This window comes from Dermochelys coriacea, chromosome 21 (genome assembly GCF_009764565.3).
Source record: "Dermochelys coriacea isolate rDerCor1 chromosome 21, rDerCor1.pri.v4, whole genome shotgun sequence".
NCBI lineage: Eukaryota > Metazoa > Chordata > Testudines > Dermochelyidae > Dermochelys > Dermochelys coriacea.
The window spans coordinates 6,714,344-6,736,138 of NC_050088.1; the positions used below are offsets into that span (position 1 = coordinate 6,714,344).

General features: G+C 43.9%; 1 long non-coding RNA gene across 2 annotated transcripts in view; it reads left to right on the top strand.

The window, feature by feature from the left end:
* LOC119846284 overlaps positions 1–21,165 on the top strand; it is a 66,739-nt gene extending 45,574 nt beyond the window's left edge. For both annotated transcript variants that reach the window (XR_006276573.1, XR_005289822.2), the window contains 2 exons: positions 9,015–9,226; positions 10,828–21,165. This is a non-coding gene — a long non-coding RNA (uncharacterized LOC119846284). The remainder of the gene's footprint in view (positions 1–9,014; positions 9,227–10,827) is intronic.
* Positions 21,166–21,795: the final 630 nt, after the last annotated feature.

The window sequence follows — 21,795 nt, forward strand, 5'->3', positions numbered from 1 at the left end:
CGCAGAGCCCAGTGGCTATGACCGTAGCTGTTTTTAGGGTAACAATACATGATACCACAAGATTCAGGTGATTGGTCAACCTGACGGTAGCAATTGCCCTGTAGATAAATTTAGTCCTATGACTTCAAGGGAGGAATAAACAGTAGGGACAAATGTACACATCTTTTATTGCAGTGTAGACATAATCTTAGAATAAAAAGCCTGGGTAAGATTCTTCTTTCAGGGCTTGTTTACATGGGAAAGTTTTACAAGTTATACCAGTATAACGCCCCAGGTAGACACTCTTAGTCCTCAGTTCTTCCAGTTATTCCTGTAGTAACTCCTCTGGGCCCAATTCACTGTCACCCTTCATCTTGCGTTGTCATTTATATCATTGCAAAGCAAGTGTAAAATGTTATCAGAATGCAACGGTAGCATTTTACTTTCACATTTCACTGGCATAAATCGCTGCACAAGGGGCAGGGCAGCAGTGATTCAGGCCCACTGACTTTAGTGGACTTTCTTTGCATTTAAACCAGTGCAAATCACATCAGAATTTTGTCCCTTTGTGCTTCTCTAACCACGATCTCAGAGCACTTTATTCATTAAGCCACAAAACCCTCCTGGGAGGTAACTAATAAATACATTAACCATTTTACATATAGGGAGATTGAGGGCTTCTCTATACTAAGGATTTTTGCACCCTTCTAGCTATATCAATTTTTGCACTGGTACAAATCCCTAATGTAGACATATTGCATCACCATACACAGGGGTTTGCCCTGGTGCACCATGTCTACACTAGGGGTTTGTCCTGTTGCACCAATCCCCAGTGTAGACAGACCCTTCGAGAAGTGACTGCCCCAGGACCACACAGTGAGTCAGTGGCAGAGCTGGGAATAAAGCCTAGAAGTCCTAGTTCCCATTCATTTGCTCTGACCACAAGATTACACTGCCTCTTGCCATACAACCGAGAAAGAGAGGAAAAGACAGCATGGAAAGTCTAAGCTAAAATAAAGATTTCCCATTTCATCAGCCTGACCTGGCTGTTAAGAATAGCTGGGGTTGAAAAGCAGAACCCAGTGAAATCAGTAATTGCTGGGCTAAGGAATAGGTTCTGTCCAGCTGGTTCAGAAAGACATTTATTAGGACTCAGAGAAAGTGACATTATTAAAGAGAGCATGCTGATTTCAGACAGCTCCCAATTCATCACTGTGACAGTGACAAACATGGCCAGGGGCTGTGCAATTGACTAAAGAGAATTTTCTGGCTTAACATTTTTAATGCACCCTGCATTTTTTCTCTGCTGCACAGGGCTTTATCCAAAGGATCTTCTCCCTTGAATAGAAAGGGCAGCGCAGCTCTGTGAAGCATGCCCAGCTCTTGCAAATCAAACAGGGCTTCTGTCACTGCTACCAAAGCCAGTTCATTTATTTTTTAATTATTCCTTGCTCCTTCAAGATCCTTTTTCTACCTTTTCAAGAAGAACGGGAGCATTAGGCTCAGCTATGCTTGCCTTCATTCTTCCAGGCTCATTCATCATTGTCTGTTCCCTGAATGGAAGGCAGAGGGGTCACTTTTAAAAGCCTCCGTGCGACAAGTTTCCCTAAAGACATCAATAGCTCCATAATGGAAGCTGGGTCCTGTCAGTAGACCGCCCAGGTTCTGATGATGGTTTTGTGTCTGCAGCTAAGTCAGTCTGTCCTGGGATCTGCTAATGTCCAAGGAGAAAGGTATTTGAGTGATGCAAGTGCTTCGCAAATGTTTGTTAGATAAGCCTCCCTGTGAGGTCTGGTAAGTAATTTTTTACCCCTGTTTAATAGAGAAAGTGTAGCAAGGAAGGGGAAGGGTCTTGGCCTAAAATGACCTTGTGAAGTGAACTGGAAGTGGCCATGTAAGGACAAGGAACATGTCTGGTTCTGAGCAGCTTCTCTAGGTGCTCTGGATTCTTGAGACCTGGGCTCCGTTCATGGTACTAGCTGCCATCTTCCTCTCTTGCTGATTCTGAGTTGGGAAGGGCAAGTTATGCAAGGGTCCAACAAGAATCCTCAGCAGTTCTGTCTTTCCCATTCCCCCCTCCTTTTGAATGAGGGCCTGAACCTGCTCCCATTAAAGTCGATGGGAGTTTTGCCATCAATTTCAACAGCAGCAAGGATGAGGCCCTGGAGACATAAGCAGGCAGAGCAAAGGCCTGTCCAAATGGAGTCAGCACCCTCACTGGACCTGTTGCACCGTGAGCAAAGTCCCGTCCACACAGTCAATGGTAGCCACTTAGGAGCTATTTTATGGTTACTCTTTCTTTTGGTATTGGCCATGACTTTTTTGCCACCTCTGGTTTCCTCTGGAAGGTCTCGTGGGGCCAGATCCTCAGCTGATGTAAATCAGCAGGGACTCCACTGGAACTAAATCAATTTACACCAGCTGAGAATCTGGCCAATTGTCTCCCTGATTGCCTACGTCCTAATCAAAAGCCCATCAAAGTCAATGAAAAGTCTCAAGCTTCAATGGTCTTTGGATCAGGCACCTCGTGCTTTGGACCTGGCCAGGGGGCTGAGATGCAGAGCACTAACGGTAAATATCAGCCCTTTGCTGGGCAGGAAGATGTCAATTCAGCAGGAAATTCCATGGCTGCAGTACGACCATATGCTAAATGTTTGTTATCTCCAGGTTCAGCTTGATTAAAACTTGTCTTTAGTTCCTTCTAGGTGGCCATTTGCCTAGAATAAGGATTTCCTAACAGTTATGTCAGGCTTGCCAGCGCCTTATGTGAGCTGCTGGCTCATTGTGGGTACGTATGCAGTGGCAGATAGTCAGCAAAGGGAAATGCTGGCAGAATGATGTTGCCCACGATACATGTTAGAGCCAAGATTAACACAGCTTGACCAGAGAATGGGGAGATCTATTGTTAGTACTACCTGCCTGACTGGGCTTAAAGGGACACACTATCTACCTATTATACTCACACTTACTGTAGAGTGACAGCATGGTCAGAGATATGGTGTGGTCTAGGGCCCTGAATTCTACTCCCCCCCTTGTCTGTTTAGACTGTAAACTTTCTGGGACAGACTGTCTCTTGCCATGTATGTACAGTGCCTAGCACAAAGGGGCCTCTAGGTGCTACTATAATATCAGTAATAATATTTCACTTGGGTGCAAAATGCATTCCAATGAGTTTTACAAGACATAATGGGCTGAATTTAGCACTGGAGTAACTCTGTTGGTTTGCACACACCATGGATTGATTTGATACATTAATAATATTAAACAAATGTTCATGGGTTTTTAATATTAAAATCCAAGAAGATCCCATTTTCATTTTTCTTAAATTTTAACATTTCCTTGGAAATGCGTGAGAAAAACAAACAGAAACTAGCTATGAACAAAAGTTAAACTAAGCTGCCGAGTTTCATTGTCCAAGCTGAAAAATTTGGAAACAAGCAGCATAAATAATGGGAAACAAATCTGACTTGAAAAAGTATTTTAAATTGGTAACAATGTAAGGGCCTGATCCTGCCATCCTTTCTCACGCTGGGTCCGATTCTGATAGCCTTGCCCACACTGAATAATACATTACTCAAAGGGCAGCCCCATTGATTTCACAGAGCTATTTGTAGCGTAAGGTATCAGACTCTGTCCCATTGAGTACTCTACATAAAGTGCAGGTTTCAAAGCCCACTGAAGTCACTGGATTTGTCTCCCACTGACTTCAGTGGACTTTGGCTCAGGCCCAAAGTCCCACTAACTTCGATGGGGTTACTTTGTGTGTATGAAGGGACAGAATTGGGCCCTAAAGTATTTGAGCTCAGATTCACCACTGGCATAAATGCTTGTAACTCCTCAAGCTTCAATTAATTTTATGCTTCTTATGTAAATGGTGAATATTACTAGACCATTTCCATCCAGCTCTTCCGGGGTGCAAGGAAACTACCCAATAGTGAGGTAGCAGGTTCATTGCACTATGACTTCAGATTTTTATCTTGACAGCGTGTCTTGAAATTTCCCTGGAAATTGTCCCGGTGTCCCATTTCCCTAAAAATGGTAGGGTATTGTTACCCTTGACATATGCCCACAACTGTACTTTCAAGAGGGTACCATTTCTAGGGCCTAGTACTGATGGATATTATGAGCTAGATTTTGTTTTCCCTATATCTGGGAGACAGATCGTCAGCTGGTGTAAATCAGCCTAACACTGTTGACTCCAAAGGAGCACACTGATTTACATGAGCTAAGGATCTGACCTCTGGGTTTTTAAATATCCCCAAAATATGTTCGCCCATTTTAGGTGCAGATGGTAATACCCTGTTAAATAGTTTAAAAATCTTAAACAGTCCTGAAGTTCTGCAGTATACCTGGGTTTCAGGAGGAATTTTTAGCTAGAGCTGGGCCCACATAATATGTATGCTGAGAAATTTGAATCTGGATTCAGATTTTGATCACCCCCAAAGTTGAAACAGATCTGGTGATTTTGTTCAGGCCCATCGCTGATGTTGGGGGATGGTATTTGGGTACAGGAGTCGAGGAGAATTTTTCTACCTTTACAAAAATATTCATTGACTCAAACATGGGGCCCCATCTGGCTCCTGATGAGCCAAATTTACACCTACTGACATCATCTGAGGTTTCGCAGGCAGTAGTGCCATTGAAGTGAAATGGGAGTCTTTCCATTGACTTTAATGGGAGCTAGATTGGATCCATAGGACAGAATTTGGCCGACTGTCTGCAACAGGAGCTGAAGTAGATTCGCTGAGCCTGATTCTCCGCTTGCTTATACTGGCATAAATCAGCAGCAACTGAGGTTGGTGCAGTTACCTCAGTGTAAAGCCACCAAGGCATTTTCACTGGCTCTTTCTCTCAATGCAAATTTGCAAGTATACCAGACTGGTTCCGCAGAGAGTTCCTTTCTGCCACCTCAAGTCACAGAGTGTTGCTACAGTGAGAGAGAGGGAGACACTAATGAGCTAGCTTCATATCTCACCTTCAGAAGCTTCGTCCAGTGGCACTTTGCTCCCTGCCAGCTGTTACCTCAGAAGACCCTTTCACTGGCTTATAATAAAAAGCAGCAGCATACAGAGATCAGGTTTCAGAGTAACAGCCGTGTTAGTCTGTATTCGCAAAAAGAAAAGGACTACTTGTGGCACCTTAGAGACTAACAAATTTATTTGAGCATAAGCTTTCATGAGCTACAGCTCACTTCATCGGATTCCTCCGATGAAGTGAGCTGTAGCTCACGAAAGCTTATGCTCAAATAAATTTGTTAGTCTCTTAGGTGCCACAAGTACTCCTTTTCTTCTTTCTTTTAGCACACAGAGAGATGCACACAGAGCTGCCACTATGCTAAGAAACCCTGCAGATAGGAAGACTCGTTAAGGAGCCTTTTGTCATTGTTCCTGACTCTGAGTCTCAGAGGTAGCATTGGGGCCTTTTTAATTTGGGAGCCTGATAGATAGGTACATAGAAGGCCGTCAAACGAAGGGGAAGGTGAGGAGGTGGGCGGCTGGAAAAGTTTATTAAAGGGACTCTGTCCCTTGCTTGCTATCTGCTCTATATTAGTGCTGGGCCCTGATTGGAAAGACAAAGTCAAGCAAAAGCACAGAGGACAAAGCCAGCCCACTAGGTAACTGCGCTCTGGTTCCCAGGTTACTGGATGGGGATGATGTGCTTTTCATTGCCATGTCGGAATGACAGTGCTGGCAGTTGAAGGGCTCTTAATGGATACTGAATGGCCTTGCTGGAAGCCGGAAGGTCAGTCAAACATTCTCCATGGCCTTGAGGAGCTTAGCATGACCCCCTGAGAGCCAGCTGAGCTATTGACAAGCAGCCACCCTGAATGGGATTTTAGTTGCAGTCTCTCTATTGGGGTAACTATCAGCTTGGGATATTTTGTAACCCTGGGAGTGGGAAGGAGCAGAGTCACATGCCAAATGGATTTTTTTTAAAGCAATATATTTGTCATTTCTCTTGCAAAATCTCCTTTGGGCCAAATCCTGCTCTCACTCAGTGGACTTATTCTGCACTCACTGTGGATCCAACCAGCAAATCTCTCAAGCACATATGTAATGGGACTACTTCTTGCACATGCAAAAGTGCATTGGTGGATCAGGGCCGAATAGCAGCACTTGGCTCAGTGTGTTCAGTTTAATGCAATGCAGTTAAAAATATTGTCCTTATTTTTCTCCTAAATGTCTCCATGTAAGTTAGAGACAGGTCCAGCTCTGAATTTCCACAAAGTTACGGGATGTATGAATCAGGCATGTCTCTGTTAGCAGCTCGCCAGCGTCAGAAGCTATGATTCATTGCTAACCACTGTGGGCAATACTTGCCTCTCTGGAGCTTATGCTAGAACTTACATAGCAATTCCCACTCATGGATCTCAAAGCTTGGATGAGTTTCATTATCCTCATTTTACAGAGGAGTTAAGTGACTCACTCGCATGGTAATTTAGTGACAGAACTGGAAGAGTCCAATCTCCCAATCCCATGCCCTGTACGCTAGCACACACTGCCTTCCTTGCTGAGATAGGGATGAGGGGTCAGTTGACGTTTACTTCAGGACTTTCTGTATTTCAGAGATTAGACTGACCTCGCCATAAAAATGTAGAAATTTAGTGTTCAAGACTCCTGCTTTCGAGCACTTTAATCACTGTTACCCTTTCTCATTGGCAAAACTAGATTTAGTCATTTGCAAAGTTAGAAATGCTAAAAATTAAAATAGGGGGAAAGTGCGGGTGGGTTTGACTTCAGATGTTATTCTTTCTCTTCCATGTGTTTAAAAAAAAAGGCTTTTGTTTGCATAATTACATTTTGCAGCTGTTAGAGCTGTTACTCCCTAATGTGCTTTGGGGCATGATTTGATCCACTGAAAATGGACAAGAAGACACTGAGCTTTGATATCAGCTGCTTCTCATTAATTGCGGTTGCTGGGTATATATCGCTAAGCTTTGTTAGAACACCCCAATGAGCCTAAGCTTAAGGTCCCTATAATATAATATAGTATGCAAGGTCCTGGAAAAAATTTTGAAGGAGAAATTAGTTAAGGACATTGAAGTCAATGGTAAATGGGACAAAATACAACATGGTTTTACAAAAGGTAGATCGTGCCAAACCAACCTAATCTCCTTTTTTGAAAAAGTAACAGATTTTTTAGATAAAGGAAATGCAGTGGATCTAATTTACCTAGATTTCAGTAAGGCATTTGATACCGTGCCACATGGGGAATTATTAGTTAAATTGGAGAAGATGGGGATCAATATGAACATCAAAAGGTGGATAAGGAATTGGTTAAAGGGGAGACTGCAACGGGTCCTACTGAAAAGCGAACTGTCAGGTTGGAGGGAGGTTACAAGTGGAGTTCCTCAGGGATCGGTTTTGGGACCAATCTTATTTAATCTTTTTATTACTGACCTTGGCACAAAAAGTGGGAGTGTGCTAATAAAGTTTGCAGATGATACAAAGCTGGGAGGTATTGCCAATTCGGAGAAGGATCGGGATATTATACAGGAGGATCTGGATTACCTTGTAAACTGGAGTAATAGTAATAGGATGAAATTTAATAGTGAGAAGTGTAAGGTTATGCATTTAGGGATTAATAACAAGAATTTTAGCTATAAGTTGGGGACGCATCAATTAGAAGTAATGGAAGAGGAGAAGGACCTTGGAGTATTGGTTGATCATAGGATGACTATGAGCTGCCAATGTGATATGGCTGTGAAAAAAGCTAATGCGGTTTTGGGATGCATCAGGAGAGGCATTTCCAGTAGGGATAAGGAGGTTTTAGTACCGTTATACAAGGCACTGGTGAGACCTCACCTAGAATACTGTGTGCAGTTCTGGTCTCCCATGTTTAAAAAGGATGAATTCAAACTGGAGCAGGTACAGAGAAGGGCTACTAGGATGATCTGAGGAATGGAAAACTTGTCTTATGAAAGGAGACTTAAGGAGCTTGGCTTGTTTAGCCTAACTAAAAGAAGGTTGAGGGGAGATATGATTGCTCTCTATAAATATATCAGAGGGATAAATACAGGAGAGGGAGAGGAATTATTTCAGCTCAGCACCAATGTGGACACAAGAACAAATGGGTATAAACTGGCCACCAGGAAGTTTAGACTTGAAATCAGACAAAGGTTTTTAACCATCAGAGGAGTGAAGTTTTGGAATAGCCTTCCAAGGGAAGCAGTGGGGGCAAAAGATCTATCTGGCTTTAAGATTCTACTCGATAAGTTTATGGAGGAGATGGTATGATGGGATAATGGGATTTTGGTAAGTAATTGATCTTTAAATATTCAGGGTAAATAGGCCAAATCCCCTGAGATGGGATATTAGATGGATGGGATCTGAGTTACTATAGAAAATTCTTTCCTGGGTATCTGGCTGGTGAATCTTGCCCATATGCTCAGGGTTTAGCTGATTGCCATATTTGGGGTCGGGAAGGAATTTTCCTCCAGGGCAGATTGGAGAGGCTCTGGAGGTTTTTCGCCTTCCTCTGTAGCATGGGGCATGGTTGACTTGAGGGAGGCTTCTCTGCTCCTTGAAGTCTTTGAACCATGATTTAAGGACTTCAATAGCTCAGACATGGGTGAGGTTTTTCATAGGAGTGGGTGGGTGAGATTCTGTGGCCTGCGCTGTGCAGGAGGTCGGACTAGATGATCAGAATGGTCCCTTCTGACCTTAGTATCTATGAATCTATGAATCTATTCATTAGCTTAGCAGACTGTGCAAACTATCTATGTTTCTGTATATATGGGAATTGCAGCTCACAGGCTTCCACAGGCAGCATGTGTTTGGTTCAACCCCCTCTTCTTTTACTGGAAAGGAAAATTTTAGAGAGTGTGACTGGGGGCATCTGACATGGGGAAGATAGGAGGTTCTGTATTGAGAGAGGAGACTGCCAGGAGTTCTGCATCTGGGGTTGGGGGAAGTCTGTCTTCTAAAGAAAGGCAGTGATTGTCCATCCCTGCTCACCCTCCTTCCCAGTCATCAGCAAGAGCTGCTCTGATTTCAAAAACGCTCTCTTTCCTTCCTTTCCCTGTCCCCAACTAGGTTTCCTTTGGATGCTCCTGAGCCTGACCTGCCATAGGGGATGTCCCAGTTCACCTTCGCTTGCTTCTGCGGGCTCCATGGCTTCTGCAAGATGAAGAGGAATAAAGAAGAGCCCAGCGCAGAGCAGGAGACGTCAGTGTGAGACTTGTCTCGGGTGTATCACGTTTACCCGCTCACTCACATCGCTGGATCCCAGCCCTGCTTTGAACTTGGTATGACACTTTTGCCCTTTGTCTGAGATCCCACCTCAGGGGGAATCAGTCCCATTTCTGCTCTCTGATCTCTGAAGCCATGATGAGGTGCCCATCACATCTGTGTTCCTTGCTTATTTTGCTCCCCTGCTGTACTGGGGGGTGTGCAGATCAGGGGGTGAGGGGAGAGAAGGGAGTCACAGGAGTGATGCTCCAAACCCTGGGACAGGAAGACCAGCATGTTCATTTAACTCCTAAAAGCAAAGCTGAGTTTAACTATGCTTGACTGTCGATAGTTAATCCTCAAAGTATAATTAGGGCTGCAGGAAACAGGGTTCCTGTCCCGTGAGAACTTTTGAAATTTCAAAATGTTTTCATGTCCTGAATCAGGATGAAAAATTGAAATCTCAAAAACTTCCACTAACTGAAACACTGGATGTGCGCGGGGGAAAGAGTTTGGATCAATTGTAATGTTTCATTTACATTTTGAGTCTTTCCCCTTTAAGTTTTTTTTTGGGGGGGGTGTCTAAATTTACTAAAATTTCTGAACAAAACGTCGTTTTCCTTTGAAAAGCCAAAACTTTTTTCCAAACATTTTTGAGTCAGGAGATTTGTCGAAACTGACCCAGTTTCATGAAAAAGTTGGGTGAGGGAATATCTTCCATTGGACCAACTTCTATTGGTGAGAGAGATGAGTTTTTGAGCTTACACACCACTTCATGAACAATTTTGCTTTGGACAAATCGGCCTTTTTCAACAAAAAAAGTAGTTTTGCTGAGAAATTCTTGACCAGCTCTAATTGTGACCTCCACTAGGAGACTGCAGATCTTTGTTCCCTTCTAGTGGGTGATCCATATAACAGGCTTATGATTCTACTGCTGCTCCTAGTTAATGGCTTAGTCCTTTAGCCTAAGTGGTAGCAGCTTGTGCTTTGAGTATTGAAGATCTTGTGTTCAAACGCTCTGTTGCTCGAAGTGGAGTCTTATATGCAGGGGTGCTGGAACAGTTTGTACAGTAGGGGTGCTGAGAGCCATTGAACCAAACTGTAAACCCTGTACATAACGGAAACCACTTCAAGCCAAGGGATGCGACAGTGCCAGCATCCTCAGCACCCCCAGTTCCAGCACCTCTGGTTATACAGTGCCTTTTGCACCTGAATAAATTTGGTTTCCTCCTCTCTTCCCCGAATAACAACCTCATTGGCGTCCATAAGAGGACGCCTTCTTAGGGGACTGGAAAGGAGCCAGTTCAAGTTTAGTAGGATGTTCTTGGTTACTGTAACAGAAGGAATTCCAGCCAGGATCATCTAACCATCAGCACACAGCCCCCGTTAGCAACAATAGTTGTGACTGGGGCAAGGGAGGGGAAACAGGGAGTCAACATCAGTGCAACATTCCCAAGGGGCAGACTCTCTTGCTCAGTACAGCCCTCCCACAGCACTTGACAGATGAGCTCACGAAGGTGTCCTGGCAGGAGGAGGTGCACCTGGGATGTGAATGATGGGCTCACTCATCGATGTCAGCAGCAGGCCGAGGAGAAGGTGGAGGGAGCTGATTAATTTGTGTTCACACGTTTATCCTGCAACTTCTCTCATTTTCTTTCTCTTCCTTCTTCTTTCCTAGAGACTTGCCTGGCTTGGAAAAAAAGCTGAAACTCAGAAATGACCCTTACAGAAGAGCCACAAACAGGCATTATCATGGGTGCTAGGGTGGTTCAGCACAGATCCCCAGTCTCAAAGGTGCTTGGCCTTGGACCCCACAGCTATCCGTGGCAGAGAGAGAGTTTGTCCATTTGCTGGGTAAAAGTTTCATTCATGAGAAAGCTGTCCTTGTCTTGCTCGAATATATCCTCATGGACAGACTCTGAAAGAGATTTGCAAATCAAGAGCCAAGTCCTGCCCTCAGTTTCCCTGGAGTAAGTGGGCAGCAGGAATTGGCTCTGTGTTTTTAAGTTGTCTCACTGCTGCACTGTCAACTGAAAATGAACAAGCTGTAGAGTTTTTTTAGTATCTCCAGCAAATGTCTGTGTCTACAAGAAGCAGTTCCTAATGCCTCTGAGACATTTTGGGCTCAGATGTGCTAGATGACAGCATGGAGAAACCCTTAGGAAGTGGTGCAAACAAACTGGGCTTTGATTCTGCTCCTTCTCCCTTCAGTCACTCCACTGAAGTCTATGTTGTTAGCCCAGTGGGAGAGCAGACTCATACCCCTTACATGTCTATATTAAATATGGGAAGTGAATTTTGCAGTTGGCCCCTTTTCTATAATGGGCTTGAATCAGAACTTTATGTGGAGAAAAGTTTGGAACTGGGAATCAGATCTCAGCTTTGGAGCTTAGGTCTATCTCTAGCATGTATGCATCCTCCCATGGTTCTCCACTTTTCCCATAATGGGTACCATCTTCCAATCTAGCCATTTAGCAACCTGGGAAAGGCAGAATGGCCATTACCCTCTGACACCTGTTCATGTACATGCTGTGGGACACAACCCCCAGGATAAGAGCCCATGTTCTCAAAAAAATTCATGCAGCTGACAGTCTGGAAAATGCCAGTGTTCAAATCATTAATCTTTTTTGCTGGCACTGCCTCACCTAATCCAGGCACAGCCATTAGTGTTAGTACAGTGCTATAGTTTCAGAGGTTGTCCCTGTTTTCTCCTTCCTTGTCCGTACACCTTTCCTACTTGCTGTTAAAGCCATAGGGAAACTCCCTGTGTGCTGTGCCTTTCAGGAGGTGTTTCAGACAGACTGTCCTCTTCAGGTACCCTAAAGTAGCCCCAGCAGTTGTCACTGTGGATTCCAGAAAATACAGCTATTTCATGGCCTGATCCAAAGAACACTGAGGTCAGTAGAAACTCTTCCTTTGATTTCAGTAGGTTTGGATCAGGACCTCACTCAGGAAGGTCTTCTTGTGGTAGCGTTGGAGAACCCAACCCTCAGCTCCAAACACTCCCAGCCTTATGGCACTGGAAATCCAGACCCAAATTTAGCCACTCAGACCCAGCTCTGGTTAATTCAGGCAGCCTCAACCCCTTCACTCCTGAATCCTTTGCTGCCACCTCCAAAATGTGCAGCCCCCGAGGCTACTAGAGGTTTGCTGTTTCGATGGCAGTGACTAGGAGGGAATACCCAGTGAGGATGGTCACACAGTATTTGTAGCCCTTTCAGTCAGAATAAACTGCAGCTGCTGCGGCTTTCGAGAACTGGTGGCAAGGCCTGAGCTGGGTGCATGAGAGAGTCAGAGAGACAGGCTGTCCACATGACAGGCTGCGATGGTAGCCGTGGAGATCTGGGGAGGGGTTCAAAATGGCTGCCTCAGGCAGGGCTGGTTCAGCCAGTACTGCAAAGCTGGCGGCTGTAGAGAACCCTCATGAACCCCCTCCTGCCCCAGTCATCTCTGTATGGAAAAGCCAGTGGGAGGTTCCTTGTTCTTGCTCCAGGGTTCAGTGGCGTGGAGTAGAAGCTGCTTTGTACTGAGCAAGAACCCAGTGGGGACCACTTGGGCCCCCTAGAGAATGGGGGTGCCTCCCCCTTTAATATGCTCCTGGTTAGGGTAAATTGCTGGTTCTCTGCCTCCTCCTGTGTAACAGAAAACCTCCATTCACTTGCTCCTCTAAGTCCCTCAGCAAACCCATTGCACCCGTTCTGGATACATCTCCTGAGGCCCGAGTCCCACCACAGAATGGAACCAAGCCCTCAGAATCGATCAGGGCAGAGGATGGGTAGTGGGAGAAGGTCATGTGCTAAATCTGGTGGGGAGGGGGACAAGTGAATGACGTTGCATGGGACCGTCAATAGGCCTTCACTGCAGCCAGCCAAAGGCTTTGGGTAGGTGATTAATATTAAACAAAAAATAGTAATTGGGGCAAAACCACCATTTCTATTTAAAGGCCAAAACTGGAGGATCAGGGGCACAGAGTACCATAGGGCAGTGGGGCCAGAGATTGTTAATGCTGTAACTCTGATGCAAAATCTTGCCCGGTAGAGTCTCTGAGGACTGTTGTCTCTGCTCCCCTCTAGGAAGGGCAGACAGGTAAATCTTTAGGGGCCAGATCCGTGACCAGTGTAAATCAGAGGAGACTCGTTGACTTCAGTGGAGCTATGCAGATTTACACCAGCTGAGGACCTGGCCCCAAGAAGAATAAGTTGAGCTAAACAAATCCTTTCCCCCACTTATAAAACACACCGACCTTTCCAGTGCTCAGACCGCTGCTGCCAGACCGGATTTACGCTTGACAAACAGAGCTGTGTGTGCTGGTGACAAGCTCTCCTTTTGGGAAGATTTGCTAGCTTGGCCAGCTACCAAAACCAACATGGCCATTATTTTATTGTCTTATCCGAAGGGTTTAGCCTGAAACCTCTGCCCAGCAAGGATGACCAATAAAAGGAGACACATGAGATCATCTCCTGGGGTATAAGAAGAGCAACGAACTAAGCGGCTTTAAAATAATCTTTGTCGGGTGCCAGTAGTCGGGGTTGCTCTAGGAGATGGTTGAGTCACTTCAAACATGAAACAGCTGGTAGCAGACCATAGTGAGGAGTCCAACTGCACCTGATCTTGCTTAGTGAGTCAGTCTGGAAAGTTCACATGCTGCGAAGCACTGTATTTTCCCCATGGAGCATGAAGAAGATTCTCACACAAGGTGCTGTCTGGTTCATGCACATGAAGGATCAAGCATAGGGAAAGGACCCAACACTGAAAGCACTGGGGTCAGACTCCAGATATATATGGCCCAGATGTCTTTTTTTCTCAGTGAACTTTGGCATGGCTGAGCCAACTTGTGATGGTGACCATTTTGCTACTGCTTGATGCTTTACAGAAGCCCATCACTGGTGGCTGTTGGGCTCATTTTCATCTCATTCCAATGGTGGCAGAACATTTAGCAGAAGGCTGAATTTTAGGCTTAGTTTGGTATCTAAATCTCCTAGGAGGCTTAGCAAATGGCAGTGTTTAAATATTAAACATTACAGGCCAAATCTTGGGGTCTCTCACCCAGGAAAAGCTTTCACTGGGTCAATGCCTCACTGGAATGGAGCATTTTCAAATTCCATTGGCTGCAGAGAGAGAGCCGAAGGTGCTCAGCGTCGCTCTTGACTGGGTGTTTTGATTGATTAAAGACTTCAGGATTTGGCCCTAAAATTCTTTCCAATCATTGACCCCATAATAAAGCAGAAGGAAAAGTGATGCAGAGGACGAACCCTGTCACTGAGCATCTCTAGATGCCAATATCATTCATGTGTGCCCTATTCTGCAAGTTGACAGCAATAGGAAACATGATTTTTAAAGAAAGCCAGCTACAGCCGTATTCTGGGTAGGGATATGCCTGCGCAGCTCCCACTGATGCCAATGGATCCCAATATACGTATCCAAAGCCAGGATACAGCTGAATATTTCCTATCACAGTTCTGAGTTTCTGCACAGCAAGAAGTGCTTGGCTGCCTGTGAACTTTTACTCTGTTTTCTGCACTGAGCAAGGTGAGGGTAGTTGTTTTGACTCATCCCCATTCATTTTCATCAAGGTCAGCTCATCACCTCATGCTCAGCTGATTGTGTAACACACTGTTAGCAGTTATAGCTCTCCATGGATACCAGAGACTATCTTTACTGGCCTTCTACTTATACAGAGCAAGAAGAGCTACCTCTTTAGTGCAAGTGGCAGAGACTTGTGCATTTGGTGCTGATGGACACAAATTCAATCCCTATTTAGGACCAGTGTCTGTGTGGGTACAGCCCCTGCTCACCGCAGCTGTAAGCTATAGCAGCTATTCTGGCAGCAGGAGGTTATTCCAACTGAAGATCAGTTGGCCACAAGTCCCTGAGATCTTTGAAATTCCTTTGGGTCGAAGTCAGAGGCAGGAGATTTGCAAATGATCACAGACAGTTTCCTTTTTAGTGAGTTGGACCCCAGGTAAACTAAGAATATTAATGTTTTCTCCAGCGTGGTGAGTTTTTAATTCTTTAATGGAGCACTAGGTGAATAGCCAAGGTTATTGTTGTGAAATCTAGGCTGCTATGAGCTTTTGATTATGCAGCCATCACGGCTTCATAGTTAAGGTTCCAAAATTAATACACACACCCTGAGACTCTGTAAAGAGCTAACAGCTTTATTGAATGTATCCAGCTTGGCTGGAGGTTTATATAGTACTAATTAAATGCTCCTGAAATGGTTCTTACTCGTAAAAAGTGGTATGGGTGCTTCTGAGGTTTTCTCTCCATTGTGGTTGTTCCAAAATCTGGTCTGGAAGGAGGAGGGGGATCCTTCCAGGACAATACGTTAACTTATTGAATGTATACTGTAGACCACCATATGGCTGCTGAATTTATCTCACCTCTAGAATTGCACCTGCCTCCAGCAAAGAGCTTCCTAGGTAGGTATGGATGAATATAGTATGTAAAATATAGAGAGAGAGACACACACATACATATATATACATATATAACTGAAAATGCAATAAATTACACAAGTGTGGATAGATAGCTCCCAATATGTTAATATGTTAATAATATGTTATCTACAGTGGCTCCAAGCAAAATCATTTGCTCCTGGCTTGACCCCCTGTGGTGCTCATAAATGTCTCGTGGTGTTTTTTGATTCTCCTATCGTAAAGACTTGACCTCTAGATTGATGGCTGAAGGTTCCTTCATCCACACATCATTTCCCACCAGGCTCCAGCACTGTGCTTTTCTGCAGCAAACCTGTCAATAGTCTGAACTTCCAAGCAGTTTGCTCTTTGCTAATTTCCCAGGCTGAGAGCGGGTGCTGCCAACTAACTTCCACATGACAAGTTTGCAGTGGGCAAAAAGTTAGATTTTTTTCCCCCAGTGGCAGCATTTTATCAGGACACCGGACTCTTCCAAATCTGTGAAAGCTGGAAAGCTAACAGCTCTTGTCAAAGTACAAATGAGCTCCCCCTCTCTCTTTCTCTTCCTCACCCACATACTTGCACAAGCCCTGGTGTTTTTTATATGTCTATATAAGAAGCATTTTGCTTCAGTGCCCAGAATTTCCTTTGTTCCCACACTTGTGTAACATGCTTTATGCTGCTTGTCCATCTGGCTTCCACTTTTCCATGTCAGAGGTGACTGCATTTCAGTGGTGCTATAGAAATACAAATCTTACTACTACTACTACTACTAAATTAACAATAGTGATAAACTAGTACAGAGCTATTCATCTATAAATCTCAAAGCACTTTACAAAGGAAGGGAAGCATCATTGCCTCCATGGTACTGAGGGGGAAACTGAGGCTCAGAGCAGGGAAGTGACTGCCCAAAGCCACCCAGGGATTCAGTGGCAGAGGCAGGAAAATAATCCAGGTGTCCTGACTCCCAGTTGTCCCTGTGAAGCTCTTTTGGATCCTTTGGGTGAAAAAGGTGCTGTAGAAATGTAAGGTTATTTCTCCCTTTTTATGACAGTTGCTTTAATATCAATCCCATTCATGCTGAAGTCTCTGTATACTTCTCCCCATTATAACAGGAGTCTTAACTGTAACGTAACTCCCTGGAACAGTTTCAAAGAGAAGCGTGCTATGCTAGCTACCATCATTGTTCCTCAGAAAATGATTGTTCCTGAAAGATGCATTTGTTCCCACCAGAAATAATCCATCTTTAATCCTATTACAGTGAAGGAAACCATCCAAGTTTCTCTAAATGAGAATGGAAGGATATATCTGAAACAGGCAAATCTGCTCATTTCTGCAATGCAGCAAGCACTGAAGTGTGCATCTCCATTGCTACACACCCCATTGGCCACCTGCCACCCTTGCCCATAACCAGCTTTTCAGATGACTCCGTGGGGACCTATGAACTTAGCAAGGTGATGTGCTCATGGGAATTTAGGAAACCAAATATGCAGCCCCCTTTCCCCATCCAATCCTTTCTGGGCAGCTGGCAAAATGTATTTAAGTTAAACGGACAGACGCTCCACTGGTATAAATCAGCACAGCTCCAATTACACCAATTTACTAGAGCTGAGGATCGGGCCCAAAATGCGTTGCAATTAAAAGGAAAACCAGCATTGCTTGATCTTGACCGTAGAGCGTCTGCTGTAGTGCTGATGGTGTAGTCAAGGGGGAAACAGCTTTAACAATCAAAATAACCAGAGCATTGCCTTGGGCTAACTTCCAACAGAGGCAGTGTACCCTCTTTGTGAATATTGGCCTGCTTTGGAGCCAGAGAGTCTCCAGATGTTTATTTGCATGACAATAAGTGGGTAGGGAACCAAAAAATAGTGTGTGTGTGTGTGTGTGGTGGGGTTTCATCCCAAGTTGTTTTGTTTTTATCAGCAGATGATCTCTTGACAGATGTGGTCTTGCCAAGGGAACTTTCACTGCATTTATTTAAGATGAAGGAAATGTTTGTGCAGTGAGTTGGAAGGGTACAGAGCATGCACAAAGAGTGAAGCCCAGAAAAAAGCTGCGGCTTGAACTCTTGTAACATATTCCTGAAAATCTTACTGAAGATGTGCAAAAAGAACAGGGATCTAGCCTAATCCAGCATTTCTTAATCTGTGGGCAGGACCCCAGAGTGGGTTGCGACCCCGTTTTAATCGGGTCGCCAGGGCTGGTGTTATACTTGCAGGGGCTAGGGTCCGAAGCCCAACACCAAGTCCCACCATCCAGGGCTAAAGCCTGAGGACTTCATCCCTTAGTGGTGGGGGACAGGTCACAGGACCCCCATCTGGGGCTGAAGCCCTTGGGCTTTGGCTCCCCTGCCCAGAACAGTGGAGTTCATTCTTTGGCCCTCCCCACCTGGGGCAGCTGGGCTCAGGCGAGCTCAGGCTTCAGTCCTCCCTCCTGGGGTCACGTAGTAATTCTTGTTGTCAGAAGGGGGTCACGATGCAATGAAGTTTGAGAACCCCTGGCCTAATCTAATCTGATACACAAACCCACGTATCTATAATATATCGAGTTGGAATCTCTTTTTTTTGTAAACTCCACAATAGGATTTAAGTCTTCATTCCACCGGAACACTTTGCAAACACAAGCTCTTGGCATTTAATTGGACTGGAAAAATATTAGTGTTCTGTTTATTATGGCCAGAGTGATTTCTGCATTCCAGTGTGTATCCAATTTCTTTTAAGATTATCTAACCAAAGGTGTCCTTTTCTTTCTTGCACTTCTAGGGTGATATGGTAGGATTATGTTTTTTAAATGCACTTTACTCCCCCATGTTGAGTTGGTGGCCCCAGTTATCTTGCTCTTTATGATTATGCACAAGAACATCTATGGGTAGTTAGGTGTAAAGAAATCAAACATTTGCACACCACTGTCTCATCTGATACCGTCCATCTATCTGTAACTGACATGGTCCCCCAATGAGTTCTTTGACCAATATTTTCAAAAGTGACTAGTGATTTTGGGTCCCCAACTTGAGTCACTTAATAAGTGCTGAGTTCCAGAGGGTGAATGCTCTGCACTTTCTGAAAATCAGGCTCCCTTAAGGTGTCTCTAGATGGGCATTCAGAATCACTAATCACTTTAGAAAATCTCCCTGCCTTCCTCTCCCTCCCATTCCCCCATCCCCACTCATCAGCAAAATAGCCTTCCTGGTCCATATCTTGCCATCCTTTCTGTTGATCTAAACAGGAATTTTTCCCTGAACAAGAACTGCAGGATCCGGACCGTTATTTGCATCTCTTCTTTAAGGGTAAAAAGACAGTTGGTTAAATACAATGTATATTTATTGAATGTATCTGTATATAATTTGCACAGCCACTTTGTAAAGCAGGGTGACCACATGGGTAACATACTCATGGACTTAAACCACTGATAATCAAACAATCCTCACTATGAAGTTTATTATATGTACAGATTTATATATAGGGTCACATTTCACTCTCATTTTTGCTGGTAAATGCAGAGAGTCTGTCTGTGTGTTCAAATGTCTCCAAAAAAATATGTGTAGTATAGAGATGGGCCTGAACCAACCCTTTGGATCCAAGCACCCCAAAACTTCCACCAAGTTTGCGGAGGTTGGGGGGACCTCAGACCCATCTCTAGTGTAAAGGCATGTAAACAAAAAGCAGAACAAAGCAAGAATATAGTCACAGAAGATGCAACACTAAGACCCTGACTCACCCGGCAAAGCATATGCATAAATTTAAGCTTGTGCTAAAAAGCTTTGCTGGATTGGATCCTAAAATACAATGGGCCTAATTCACCCCTAAAGTAACCCCATTGTTCTTCAGTGAAATGTACAGTTACCCACACATTTAAAGGTACAGGACTGTCTTTTCAATGTGTTAAGTGTCTCCCTATTGCCCTTTTTTCTTTTACTGTCTGGATTCTATCATAAAGGGACCTAACCAGACACGTTCCTCAGGAGTCTCCCAGCCTCAGTAGCCATAGAAACCAGCTATTTTTAGTTTGTTTTTCAAGATGCCAATAAATGACTTTTCTCTACTTTGGAAAGACAGAGGACCCGGTCAGCCTCATGTATTAATGCATGGTAAATTAGTGTATTTTAAAAGCCATGCAAACTTCTTGTAAAAGTACTGTATATTTAAGAAGAAAAATAAATGTGAAACTTGTTAATAGGAGAGTATATAAACGTGCAGAGTAGATTATTCACTTACTATTATATTTCCTATCTAAGAAAAATATTTGTAATAATTTTTAGAGCACACGCTTTAGAGTATAGATTTTATAGATGTCTGGAGATAAAGAGTATTTTTGGTACATGACATGTTTTGCTTTCTCCTTTCTCAAGCTGCTTGCTTAATCCCTGTCCCAGACATACATTGGCAGTGTTTGGAAATTAAATCAATGCCTATGAGAATGCAATTGTATTAAAAATCCCCAAACAATGACTTTGTTTTCTAGGATTTCATTCATGTTTGAAGCTGGAGGTTTTTTAAACAGGACTGAGAAACAAATGTGTTTGATTAATTATCACGCCACATTTTAATGAGTGACAGTGGTTTAGCATTCTACAGCCAAATTCAATATGCAAAGGGAAATAAATATAGCGGAATAGAGGATCTGTTTTCTTGAGGTTTTCTTAAAACCAGTCAGATCTGCAGAAATTATTTAGGTCCCAGACTTGCAATGCAATGTAACGGGGCAGACCTTTGCACATATGCAGAGCCCCATTGACTTCAGTGGCACAATAATACTGGCACAAAAGTCCACCCACATACATCACATTGCAGGACTGAGGCCGTGGTGGTATTTTCCCACATACTTGGTATGACTTGATTAAAATTATGCATATATACCTTGTATGGTATTTTTAGAATACCCTAACCTTCTACACCCTTCATACAGATCACACAAGCCTTGTGGGGTGGAAAATTCTGGTAGGGCAATGGTGCTGTGCAAGCCACCCTTCATAGACTATCTGATCCCGGAAAGGGCTGAATGTCTTCTGCAAGGTGCTGCTTGCCTCTCAGCTCCCACTGACTTCAACGGGAGCTGAAGGCACACTCTGTATCTTGTAGGAAGTACTGAGAAAACTTTGCAGCATTGATGCCATAGAAACACAGGGCCAGATCCTCAGTTGGTGTAAATCAATGTAGCAGCAGATCCGGCTTACTCACTCCAGCATTGGGAGCTGGGCTAGGAAAACCGTCCTGGAATCAGATCAATAAAACTCTCACGTGTGATGATGACCAAGGTGATTTTCTTTATACACTTAATAGTTGTCCTAGGGCTATATATATACATGGAGCCCAGTGACTTCTGCTGTAACATACCTAGTTTACAAGAACGTATTATAAATTATAGATGCATATCATGTCTGTATCTTGCACTGAAATACCTGCCTATTGATCTGTCTCCCGCTGATTAATTTTCTTTACTGACTAGTTCCATTTTTGGAAGCGGCTAACTGGCTTTATTTCTGTTCTTTTGTATGTCTCTGAAATCTATGCACCTGGATTAAGCACTTTCTTGTTCTTACTGTAAAAGCATGACTAGGAAAGCAGGTATGTTAATTTCTGTAATAAAGAGTCTTTATAATATCCCTTTGCAGTAGATGAATTACATTTTCCATGTTGTTGATACTTCTTCATTTATTACTGAGATCAATGAATCTCCATCAACAGGCTATTGCAAACATTGCCAAGCAAAAGGAGTACAAACATGGCACTTACAGATGGTGGGAAAGAGAATACAAAGAGTGAGGCTGAAAGGAGAACATTTAAAGAGAGTGCAAATGTGGTCATTAAGATTATGGTCAAAACTGATCAATTGTTCCTTATTATCCTGACTCATGTGAAAACAAATAACATTTGTTATTTGTAACCCACTTCGGGTTCTAGCCCACGAAAGCTTATGCCCAAATAAATGTCTTAGTCTCTAAAGTGCCACAAGGACTCCTCATTAAATCTAGAGGTTGCACCCTTTGTTGTTTATATAGGCCAAGTTGTGCAAAGAAACACCCCTTCACATGCTGTGTATTTGGTAGAGCGGTGCAAAACTGGGGGCATTTTGGAAATGGCTGTTTTGGATCCTGAGGGAACTGTACTGCCACAGCGGACAAGGGTCCCCAGGGGACTTCTACAGAGGTTCTACTCTTGCAAGGATGCCTCCCTATCTGAGGGGTTTCTCCATGCATATTGGGGCATCTGAGGCTCAGAAAGGCCTGTCCC